The sequence below is a fragment of the Equus caballus genome, chromosome 28, assembly GCF_041296265.1.
Source record: "Equus caballus isolate H_3958 breed thoroughbred chromosome 28, TB-T2T, whole genome shotgun sequence".
In the NCBI taxonomy this organism is placed as follows: domain Eukaryota; kingdom Metazoa; phylum Chordata; class Mammalia; order Perissodactyla; family Equidae; genus Equus; species Equus caballus.
In genome coordinates this window covers 13,859,897-13,872,986 of record NC_091711.1, presented here as the reverse complement: position 1 = coordinate 13,872,986, position 13,090 = coordinate 13,859,897, and the positions used below count along the sequence as shown (strand labels likewise).

Sequence of the window (13,090 nt, the reverse complement as noted above, 5' to 3'; positions counted from 1 at the left end):
AAGTAAAATATTGAATGTCCATTGGAATTAACAATAAGAGCATATTAATTACCTTAGCTCAGGCAATTTCAGAGGCAGTAGCATATTTTTGAGGATTTGGGAAAAGTGCATGGTAAAGAAGTAGGAGAAGGGAAATGTAGACAATTATTTAAAAGTTAACCTGTGAAAGAAAATAGGAAACTAGCCAATAGCAGCAGAAAGATTTAAGTATGGTTTTAAGAGAAAGAGCCAGCAGTGATACAGGTATGACAGAGGACAACAGAGGGAAAACCCTGAAAAGAGTTGAGGAATGACTTCAGGGCGACAAAGAAGGATTGGCCTCCACTGCAAAGTGAGGGAAAGAGAAAACAATGGGTGTGGATACAGGCGAGTCTGTAGGTCAGCACCGGACAGTTTCCATCAGGGTTCCTTGGTTTGAATCGATGTTCCCTGTTAAGCTTGAGGCACGGAGGTGGGAAGGTCGAACGGTTACAATAACTTTTGAGAGAGAAGACAAAACTTATTAAAGAAATGCTAAAGAAGAAAATAAATAAAATGCAGCATTGAAGTCTCAATAGATGCTGGAGACCATGAATCTACAGTAAACCCATTTTTGTAGCTATGTGATTTTCCTCCAACAGGATTCAACACATTAGATACAGGAAGGAAGACAGTAAATAATTGGATTGATCCATGTCTAGAGCTCTGCCACAGAGGTCAGATGGAACAACACTGTGAAGACAGGTAAGGATATTAGCAAGAGAGTTGTGGTGTTAACCTAAAGAATCTAACCAGGCTAGCAGAGAGGTGAAAACAGAAGAGACCCTCAGGTAGTGACCACACAGTCAAAACCATTTGAAACCATGGTATTTAAATGGATATTGTGTCTAAAAATGCAAACTGTCTGAAAATGTGGTTTCCTTACATTGCATAAGAATACCAGAGGTTTAAAATAGATGCTCTGAAAGTGAGGAGCCCCAATTTAAACACGTTCTTTCCCCCTTCCCCACCTTCCATCTACCAAAAAAGCCAAACCCCAGGGCTCCCTCATGCATCTGTTTCCAGCTGATTTTCAGTGTCCTTCGTCCTGGTGAAATTACATCTATGATGTCCCCCTTTCCCTCCACTGTTCACCCCATCGTTCGCTTATCCCACCTTGGGTAGTCTCTTTCTCACAGACCACCTCCACTTGCCTCCTCCACAGCAATGTGTCAGCCGCTACAACCCTTTAAAATACTCAGAAAGACCTCTCAAAACTTCCTCATTGGCCTCTATCTATCTCTATACTTTCCTCTAATTGAACTGCTTTTCTCTAGCATCAATATTTCCAATAATTTTAAATTTGTATTCATTTTATTTCCCTCCCTTAATTATGAATATGGCAAGAATATTGACTTTATTATTTTTCACTGCTAATGTGCTGTATTTCAGCTGTATTATGCGTTAGGCACTTTGGTGGCTAGGTTGGAACCCAAGCAGCACTCAGAAAAGTACCATTCATAGAAATATATGGAGAAACACAGCACAAATTCCAATTACAGAGTTCTCAAATGAATTTTTAAAACACAGCTTAATTCAAAGTTGATTACTTTCTGTATGTTTCCTAGAGTGTTTCTAAAGAAAATATTCCAAGTCCTGAAGCAAGTTTTATTACATTTTTAAAAATATAACCCACCCGGACTAAAATGAAACAGAAAATTCAACTATTAGAGAAGTCATTTTTCACAATTTTGCATTCACATATCTTTCTTTATATAGATATTATAAAAATTCTAGCATAATGTGGTTAACATACATATTTTTCCAAATTTATGTTTAAAATGGTACAGAATCTATTACTCACTATTAATAAAGAACATACAATTCAATACAAACTATATGTCATCTAGATATGGCTATATTCCTCCAATGAACATAAAAGGCTGAGATAGTAATTATTGCCCTACATATTTGTTTATACAGTGATAAACAAGCAAAATGTGAAACAGAGTTATCAGCTTAAAGCAATTACTCTGCGGCTGCTATAAACACTACATTAAATGGCTAATAGAAAATATTATTTTTTAAGTAACATTAACTCATGCTGTCAATTAAAGTCAGACTCCTTTCTCTCGATCTAATAAATTGTGTAATATATGTTTCTCAAACTGGGGTCTGTGAACAGAGTCTCAGAGTCCATGAGTTCTCTGAAAATTTTTAAACTTTGGGTTTTAATTTTGATGACAATTTAAAAAAATTAATAGAGTATATTCTGGATTATTTGAGCACTCGTGCAATTTCACTATATTTATTTGTATTTGTTTTTATAATCTGATTTATATTAAGTAAAGGCCAGATGATGACATGGTGCATTGTATAAGAAAAGGCTTTATGGAAGTTCGGGTACTACTATGTGACAAGAGAACTGAGGCATCACAGGGAACATGCTCCCAAACTCAAGGGACCCAGAGCCACAGCACTCAGAACCATAGGCACTTGGCAATCAGTCACTCAGTTCCAGTAAACATCACTCACTATATGAAATTAAGTGTCAATTTGAGCTTGACTGACTTTGTAGACTTGTTTTCATCCTGTTTATAAATCAGATATGGCTTTATATATGTATTAAGCTGTAAAGAGAAGATATTAAGTAACCTAGCTTTAATTGTACATAAAAATAAAAATAATTTAAGTCAATTCAAAAAGTATGTAAGAATGTTCTTTTACAAAGTGTTTGTATGTTTCACAATTTTGAGAGAAAAAAATGGTTTCTTTGATTTTTTTTTTTCTCATAAAGAAAGGCAAATATAAAAGGCACAAGAGAGGTCAACAGAAACCTTGCATCATTTAGATCAATTCTGTAGTGATTATTTAATCAAAGCTTTAATTAAACAAACACCTTGGCATTTTTACAGACAGTACCTAAAACATGACAACTTCTCTGGGTACACCACCCACACTTCCCAGCATCAGGCTATGTTCTTGTTACCTTTTACAGTTTTCTTGGTCAATACATCCTAAAAGTCAATCGCCGTATAGGAAAGGCTCATAGAGAACTTGCTAAATACCCCAGGAATGGTGCAATGACATGAGAGCATTGCAATAGTTGGATCTGCTCCAATAGCATTAACATCACTCAACAAAAGGAGCCATATATAGTTTTATGAAGTGAAAAATTCACAAATGTAATGCATACACTAATAATTAATAAAGAAAGCAAACACAGATCACATATGCCAAGAATTTACTATAAATATACATAAATATATCAAATTTCCCATAAAATCTATATATAATAAAGTTAACATAATTCAGCTTTGTAATGAAAACAATATTAAAACAAGTACGGCATGAGTAATCGAACAATCAATTTTGCCAAGATCTCTAATCTTGACAATAATTCTATTAAAAGCAACTTTCTGTTGATTTATTCAAATTTATTTTACTTAGCTATTACAAATACGAGCATGAAACTGCCAAATGAATTTAAATAATGTTAATAGCATCGTTTCCAGATCTACATATTTATTGACTTCGAAAAGTCTTACATGAAAAATATTTTGTTTCATACACTCAAAATATGATTCTATCCTCTTTATTTGCATCACTGAAGTCACTCAATGTCTTCAATTTATGTTACTTAGCTTTATCCTCTACTTCCTATGAAAATTGCATCAGGTCAAATGATTTCATAGTTTCATACATTAACTACTGAAGGTCAGAAATTGAAAGTTGTTGATGTGTTCAGCTGTCCTAAAATTGCTGACCTACATAACAGGTGCAGGTGCTAGTCAACAGAAGAAAGAAAAATTGTTACCAATTCATCACAGTTCCACCTGTAGGAAATTTTCTTTCTTTTTCTAGTCTGTTCTTCCCTGAAGTTAGCCTCGGCCTGTCTCCCTCCTGTACTCTTTGACTGTCTATTTTGTTTCCCATTTCATTCATCTTGTAGACCCAGCATTTAGGCGGGCGAAGGCATTCAGTTTTGTCTTCTGGGTGCACACCTTCATGGTGAAGGATGGCCGATGCAACTCTTGAATGTATCTGCTGCAGACCTTTGGAGACAGCTGTAGGGAGACCAACTATGTGCAGGGTGCATATTTCTGTCTTTCTTTTATGACCCAGCTAATGCATCACTTCCACAGCAAAGCCTTCTCTGACCTGCTAGGGCCAGGTTGGTCCCTTCTTCCTCTGTGCTACAAATGCACAAAGCTTTATTGTTATTTTATCACACAATTGATTTTGTGTTTTTCTCACCAGGCAAACTATGAACTCCCCGAATGCATGAATCATGTCTTATTCATCTTTCTGACACAACTGCCTAATACAGTAAATGATACACAATAAGCGTTCAATTTACATGTGAGGAGGACATCATTAAAGTTGTCCTCCTTCTCCATCTTTAGTATGCCACCGATAAGGCTATTTTCAGCTATTATTCACTTCCCTGAACTCATTATTTATTGACATTAACAGGTTACAATTATTTATGTATAAGATCTGGTATTCATTCTGTCTATGAAATGAAAGAGTATTGTAGAAACTCCTAATTGCCCATCAAAATCCATCCAGCTACACTACACTTTCCAGCTTTCCTTGCAGCTGATCACCAAATGGAATGTGATGGAATGTTCGAGGAGGTCATATATGACATTTCTGGGTATGGGCCTTAAAACATAGCATGTCTGATCCTCCACATCCTCTTCCACCATCCCAAGAGTTGGGCACATGTGCCTCTGCCTCAGCTTCAACGATGCAGATGAGGCCAATAAACCAGAGGATGAAAGCGCGATAAGATTTAATCTAGGTCTTGCCAAAGCGAACCTCATCATCTTCTGATGAGAAATGCATTTCTTAAAATTTAAGCCACTATATTATTGGATATCTTTGTTTTAGCAGCTTTGTCCTCAACCTAAAATTGAAAAGATTTTTTGAAAAATATTATGTCAAGTATCAGACAAATTTTTAACTATGAAAATCATCCAAATAGTTTTTTCATGCAATATAACTCAAAGAAAGAAAACTAAAACATTTATGACACATAGTCTTCTTAGGATTCTACTTGAAAATTATACAGAAATCCTCCCTTTGGGTGCTACATAAAAACATCTCAAAAGATGCGGAGCAAGCAGGACATTTACAGGTGGCTGCTTTGTAATATAATCAGACTTCTTTCAAATCCAGTAGGTGTAGCCAGAGATCCAAAATGAGACACATATATAGAATAGTTTCCAGAATCCTATGGCACAAACCATATCTGATCTTTTAACTGCCCAAATGCAAGGAATGCTGCTATGTTGAGGGGATTTCAGCTAAGTGGTGCCTATTCATTTCTCTCCTGGACCACTTGTCATCTCCAGATTTCCAATCTTGCCCACTATTCTCTCTTCTTCAGAGAAACCAAAGTGATCCCTTTAACAATATGGAGCTTCCCACCATACTTTGAATAAACTATAATCTCTGCCGTGGTCTGCAAGATCCCACATAACCTGACTGCTGGACAGTCCCCCAACCTCACCTTCTACCACCGTCCTTTCACCACCCGCCTCTTGGCTCTCCCCAGTGGTTTAAGTCTATTCTCAGTTCAGGGCGTCTCCCTCATAGGATTTTCATTCAAATGTTCACATGGCACATGGTGCTCTCCAAGTCTTTATTTGGGTCTATGTCACTGGTCAACTTCTCAGTGACCAGTAGTTTTCCCTGACAAACCTATCTAAAATGGCAGCTCAGGTCACTCTCTGCCTCATATTTTTCTTCACTTATATTGTATTATCTTTTTATTCATAACATATCTCCCCGGTTAGAATGCAATTTTCCTGCAGGCAAACACTGTATCATTCCCTACTGTGACCCATGGTGTCCACAGCAGCGCCAAGTAGATATTAGGTGTCCTAAGTATGTTTTGAATGAATAAATAAATACATTTGGCCCCATCATTCCAGTCCAAGAAAATAAATACAAAGCAGATAGTCTATAGTTTTGTTGAGTTAACCTTCAAAAAGGTCAGCATTTAACCAATTCAAGATAAGAAAATCATCTAATAAGAACCTAACAATGAATGATAAAAATAAATTCATTAAGCAGAATAAAAACCATAGACCAGATCTCCAGGTTTTCAAACTGGCCAAGTAAGGTAAATATTCTAGGCAGAGCTTCAGACAAGGCAGGATGCAAACCATCACAGCCAGGCAACACATTTAAACAAAAAAGATTCGATTCTTATCCTATTAAAAAATAAAGATTCCTCAATGTGAAAAAAATCACAATGTGGAGGAGACAAGTGATATTTTTGGAAATAATTATTTCTCTTAGACAAGAATTTTCTTTACTTTTTAATGAACAAGTTCTTGAATGTTCATGAACTCATTCAGGATATACTCTGGGCCTATGTTACGGGGCCTGTGTTAGGCACCGTGTATGTTATAAAAGTAAATAAAGAAAATATTAGCCCTATCTTCAAGGAGACTTTACTCCGGTCAGGAGGTAGACCAACAAGCAGGTACATTAATAATGTAGTAACTACTCAGTAATAGAAAAACCAAAAATGTACCAGTGATAGAGAAAGGCACGAGTAAAGTGTTCTGGACTTCAAAGCATGGTGGAATAACCTTTGGCATGGAGGGAAGTACAAAGCGAGTTTACGCTTCAAACAGTAATCCTGATTTCAAAAACAATATAATCTCTCTAAAAATCTGGCTGAGAAAATTCAAAGGGGTTGCTTGTACTGTTGCTATTTTGGGTTGATCTAACAATTATCTTTAGACATTTTTAGTTTTGAATACATGGCTCTAAACATGGCAAAAAGGAAGCTAGGAAATACATGTTGTTTTCTCATTTAATTTATTGCTATATTATTTATTAAATTGATCTAATACTTATTTTCTTTATATGGAATACTCTCAGAATCTAACTTTAATTTTATTAAGTTTAAATGTTATTTAAAACAAAGTTCCAATTAGAATTTTGATAAAAATGTGAATCAGTAGTTGGCATCTACTCATCTTTAACTTCAAATAAAATACAAGTATTTCTGCTAAAATACACTATATAACTTTGCATTATACAAAATAGCTCACAAAAATAATGAAGCTGCTGAGAAAATGAGCTTGAGCCAGACCACTTAAAATCAATGTAACCAGATCTTTCAACGTTAATAAAAGTACTAATACGGCATCATCTTCAGTAGATCATTTATAGCCTATACACTGGGGCTTATGCTTCCTGCTGTAAGATAGTCTACTGGAGGGTAGTTGCTTCCAAATTTCCTTCCAAAGGATGACTAGTCGAGACTACAGGGTATAGACTTTATCACTAATTATTTTTAAAATATACGAGAATGTCTGCTCAGCTTTTGATTCTTAAAACCACTTAATTTATCAACACTTGCACTAAAGGATCTTCATCACTTTTTTCTTAAGGTTTTGAGATATTGACAAAGTATTCTCTAATTGTCAGAAAGTCTCCCTGCAAGCTTGCTAACACGGTAACAATCCAGTAGAAAAATGAATGGGCAAAAGATTCGAATGGACACTTCAGAAAAGTAGAACAAATGGCCGATAAGCACAGGGAAAGAAGCTCAACTTCACTAATCATCAGGGAAAAGCAAATTAAAACCACAGTGCAATATCATGACACATTCACCAGAGAGGCCAAAATTAAAAAGACCTGAGATTCTCAATACCAAGTGTTGACAACTGGCATTGTCATATACCACAAGTTGGAAACTAAATTGGTACAACCACTCTGGAAAATTGTTTCGTACAAGTACATACCCCATGAACCAGTCATCTCACTCCTAAGCACATCCCCAACACAAATGCATACATATTGTCACCAAAATTTATGCATAAACATATTTATAGTAGCATTATTTATAACAGCCCAAAACTAGTCATAAGTCAAATGACTAAACCATAACCTCTTGCAATGAAATGAAAGAAACTCATAAATAAAACGTTGAGTGAAAAAAGCCAGACACAAAGGAGTACATTCTATTATTCAATTTATACTAAGTTCAAAAGCAGGTAAACCTCATCATGGACGGTGTTTAGATGTCCGGATACAATCAGTAAGGGCTGGGGGAGAAATGACCAAAGGGAAGCATCATAAGGACTTCTAAGGGACTGGGAATGTTCTGTCTCCGGTTGCATGACAGATCTGGTGATATGGGTGTGCTCTATTTGTGAAAATCTAATAAGCTTTACACTTATGATGCACCAATCTGAAAGTATATTACATTTCAATGAAAGTTTTAAAAAATTTCAAGCTAGAAGAAAACATACTCGAGCCACAGTAAATTCAATCTCATGCCATCATCATTCACCTATTTACCAAACATGGAAAAGGTAATTTATCTTACAGAGATACACTTTTTAGCAGAGCTGACTGCAGCATAAACGAAGTTTTTATTGCTTATTTAGGAAGTTTAAGGAAGGAAAACTGATCATAGGCACTGTCGTGTCCTTTCCCCTCAACAAAGCGACCACCAGCAAGGATGAATTTTGGCATCGTTAGGTTTTTCTGTTTTAGGTTTTTGCTTAAGGAAATATGGATGACGTGACAAAGGAATATCATATTATCTTACCCTGACATATTTCTGAGAAGATGAAATTCACATGTTGAAGAGAGCATCCTAAAGGGCAGAGGTTAGAAGGAGGACTTCTCACGGGACATGGCCCTTGATTTCAGAGTAATTTTCTCCTCTAAGTTATTCAGCCTTCATAATGACAACCACTGCCATAATCATATTTCAAAAATTACCTTTGATAGAGATAATAGACACTTCCAGTTTGAATTAAATCAGGAAAATTTAGCACACACTGGGTTTCATCACTTTTCCCTGCAAACACATATTCATGAAAATTTCTCACATGCCCTTTAGTGGTCACATTCTTATTTAGCAAATAAATACATAAAAGTTCACAATTATTTGAACATAAAAAAAGCCACACACAGAAGTAAATTCAAAGTAAAATCAGAGATGGAGAAAATAAATTCAATGTAGGAGTTTCTAAAAATGATCAACACTATATGTAATATATACATATACATACAAACATAAACTCTCACATACATCCCTTTTATTTCACTGAGGTTTGATATAACTACTAACTTGAAAAGAGCTAAGAAGAAGGGGATACAATAAACCCACATATGTCTCCTGGAATGCAGATGTTCTGAGCTGCAAGTGTGGGAAATTCAAGGAGGAAAGTCTCCTGAACTACCAAGCCAAATATAAATAGGCTAAAATTCTTCACAGATAGTAAGAAGTTAGAATTTACTTGGAAAGAAGATAAAGTTCTATTACTGATACAAAGCGAGAGTCACTTAGAAATTTCAAATAGTATTTCATTCCTCATCATTCAACAGGTGTTTACTATGTACCAATCACTGTTCTGTGAACAAAACAAAAATTCCTGCCCTCACGGAACTTCCAATCAAGAAGAGGCGACAACACTAAAGAAGACAGATTAAAATATAGAGAGAGAGACACAATGGTCCTAAGCAATAAATGGCTGAATTAAAAGAAAGAAATGAGGACTTGAAAGTGGTGTGGATGGGAACATTGGTACTTAATATGGCCAGGGAAGATCTCCCTGAGAAAACAGCATCCAGCTGCCATGAACCAGAAGATATCTGAAAGAAAAACTTCCAAGCAGAGGGTAGGCAAGTACAAAGCTCTCAGGTGGGCAGTGGGCCAAGTCAGGAGGGTGGCCCGCAGGAGGCAAGGCTGGGTGTGCAGAGCAGTGCAGTGGTCCGTGGACTAGGCCACAGGAGCCAGATCACACAGAACCACAGGTCACAGGGAGGACCAGCTCTTGTTCTTTTCTTTCCACTGCCCTCAGGATAAAGTACAATCCTAGTGTGGCAAGCAGAGTGCTCCGAGTCTGGCTCCGGAAGCCCTAGCTCCCTACCCACTTGTGCTGTGCTTTATGTGAGCCCACGCAGAGGCACTAGTGCTCTCTTCCCTCCGTATTCTCGCACATACCATTCCCTCCCTCTGCAGGACCCTGCTCCCCACTGCTTTGCCCTTCCCACTTTTGGTCATTTGGGCTAGTTTTAGGCACTGACTCTTCCGGAGAGCCTTCCTATGCCCTATGGCCGAGTTGGGTGCCTTCCCATGTGTTCCCACAGAATATAACACTACCCTCTATTGTAACCTTTACTGTGTTTACATGGTTTCATTAGCTCCTTAAAAATAGAGAATGGGTCCATTCACCTTGTAGCTCTTGTTCCTAACAGGGTTTGGCATACACAATAAATAATTGTTGATTGAGTGATGAATCTTAAACCAGGCTCAAATCTCTCTAGAAAAATCTTACTAAAGAGTTATTTAAGCTATCAGATCCACATAATAGATAACCGTTTTGCAAAAGCCCTACTTCTGAATCATTCTATAAAATCTTCAGATCCTTCATGTCACTGAAACGATTTAACCCAAAATTTGTTGGTTCACTAATTGAATAAGAAATGCTAACTAACTTAATCAAGTTCTACCTAGCCGGAAACTCCCAGCAGAAACAAGACAGGGGAGATTAAAACAAGAACAAAGGCATTTCTTTTTGTTTGTCCTCAATGGCATTATCCATTCAATCTTTCTTTCTCTGTCTTCTCTACCTAATAAAAGAAAGGCCACGGGGAACCAGGAGCAGGTAATCTACGTGGAGCACAATGCCTCACTCTTCCCTAACAGTACTTCCTTTAGTACTTGAGAGAAGAGAAGCCTGGGGAATCAGACGCTGTCAGCAGGTGAGAGAAACAGCCCTTTTAAGTACTTTGATGTCAAGCTAAACTGAAACCAATGAACCAGTACAAACCTCAAAAGGCTCTAAGAGTCTAGGCTCAAGATGAGTTCACAGAAAAGCTTCTGAGCAAAATGGGTGCATATTTATCATATACAATATAATTAACTAAAAACAAAACAACAGAAAATGAGCATAGCAGCAATCCTTATTTAACTCTTCTTATTTTAGATCCCTCTAAAGCTTTTTCTTTGACTCTGATGTTTGCTTATGTATCAAATTCAGTTTGTTGATATAGACAATATTTTTACAATATATAAATAAGCTTCCTAATCTGGCCTTTATGTTAGTGAAATAAGACTGTGGCAATTTGCCCAAAACATATGAACAAGTATTTAATCATAGACTAAAACTCATCTAAAAGCTGAAAATGCAAACCTAAAATAAAACACAGAATAGAACAGGTTATTAGGAAATTTATGTTCTTATAATAAAACATGGCCTCAGATGAATGACAAGGTCATTTGGTGACAGAGTGTCTTCCCTCCTCAGCCCTGATGTAAGTTCTGTCTCTGTACAATTCATTCTTAAAATACCCAGTTCCCACTGACAGCCCAATACCCAACAGTATATTTGCGACATTCTTTGGTTTTTTCTGTCTTGGTCTGTCCAGCATTTGACCTCCTTTCTTATTAGACTGAAATTTCCCTAGCAGGAGTCCTACAGGGAGCCAGGGTCCCAATTCCTTCCTTAAAATCAAAAGAGGACAAGATATTTCCTCCCTACTGCCTGGTACGTTAAGCATTTAACCTAAATTTGGTCAACTAGATGCTCCTACTCCGTCAGTCTAGAAGGAGAATGATGCAAGTGAGCAGGTCCAGTTATCAGACAATGTGCTGGTTCTCCTTGACTTCATCGATGCCCCTTCTCTCTTGGGGTGCACCATTTCTCTGAGCCTGGTTCTTCAGTCCTCTCTTTTCATAAATTCCTCTTGCATTTAAATCAGCAGAAGCTGGGATTTGTTGCTACAACCAGACTGACACCCAGTCTTGGCACAACTAGCTTAAGACTTCTCCCTTGATTGTTTGCAGGAATTTAGGATTGGCGTGTTCACTGATTTATCTCAGCTGCCTTTCTTGAAATCTTTTAGAAAGCTAAACAGGAATATTGCTGATGCAAACAGATATAATTTCAGAGAGTCAGGGAGAGTTGACCAAAGTTTCTAAAAATCTAAAGGAAACCCTAAATAGGTTAAAAAAAAAAAACCAAAAAACAAAAAAAAGAGAATGGGATTCAAACAGCTTTAATTTAAAAGCAAATATTTCCAAACCCTAGTGTGAGAGACTCTGCTCGCCCAGTAGTTCTCAACTAGCAGCGATTTTGCCAAACAGGGGACATTTGGCAATGTGTGGAGAAATTTTCGGTCCCCACAACTAGGGGAGGGGCGCTACTGGCATCTAACGGGTAGAGGCCAGGAATGCTGCTAAATATTCTACAAAGGACATAACAGCAGCCCACAACACAGAATTCTCTGGCTTGAAACGTCAACAGTGTCAAGGTTGAGAAACCCTGCCCCTCACTACTGTCACCCTTTAAATCTTATATAAATAAATGCTCCACGGAGCTAGGATAACTCTCCCACTGCCCACAATACCCAAATACTTTTATAATTACTTCTGAACCCTCATTTATACTGTAATGTTAAAAGAAGAAAATCTCCTGACTCATCTGTCAACATCATCATTCACCTAAGAACCTCACAGTGAGGAAAGAACTAAAAAAGAGAAAATAAGGGAAAGGAACAAGCATGTGCAAAGAGCTGTGAAGGGCCAGGAGTGTCTGAGGGCGTGACAGGACATCCCGGGTAAAAAGGAGGTGTGTCCATGGCCAAGAAGGTCAGGAAATGAAGCTTGGAGGGATGCTGTGATCAGACTCCAAAAGGTCTTATTCATCACAGGAGCCCAGATTTTACTCTCTGAATAATTCTAATTTTTAAAGAAAAGATTAAGTAGTTGTTTCTTAGGAAAAGACTGTTGCCACTTTAGGTGACAATCAAATCTGAACAGAGCCTGGTAATAGGGAAGTCAGGAGGCCACAGTCATGCGCCTCATAATGATGTCTCAGTCAAGGACGGACAGTACCTGCGACGGTGGTCCCATAAGACCAGTACCATATAGCCTAGGGGTGTAGCAGACCATGCCATCTAGGTTTGTGTAAGTACACCCTATGATGTTTGCACAATGACAAAATTGCCTAACAATGCAATTCTCAGGACGTTCCCCCATCATTAAATGACATGGTGACATGTGACCTCGTTAAATGGCTGTACTTTGATAATACAAGAGGTGAAAAGTGGCTAGGCTAAGGTGATGGCAATGAGGACGGAAAGC

General features: G+C 37.4%; 1 protein-coding gene across 1 annotated transcript in view; it reads right to left on the bottom strand.

Annotated features, from left to right (window-relative positions):
- ACSS3 (acyl-CoA synthetase short chain family member 3) overlaps window positions 1–13,090 on the bottom strand; it is a 168,741-nt gene that overhangs the window by 115,444 nt on the left and 40,207 nt on the right. The window lies entirely within an intron of this gene.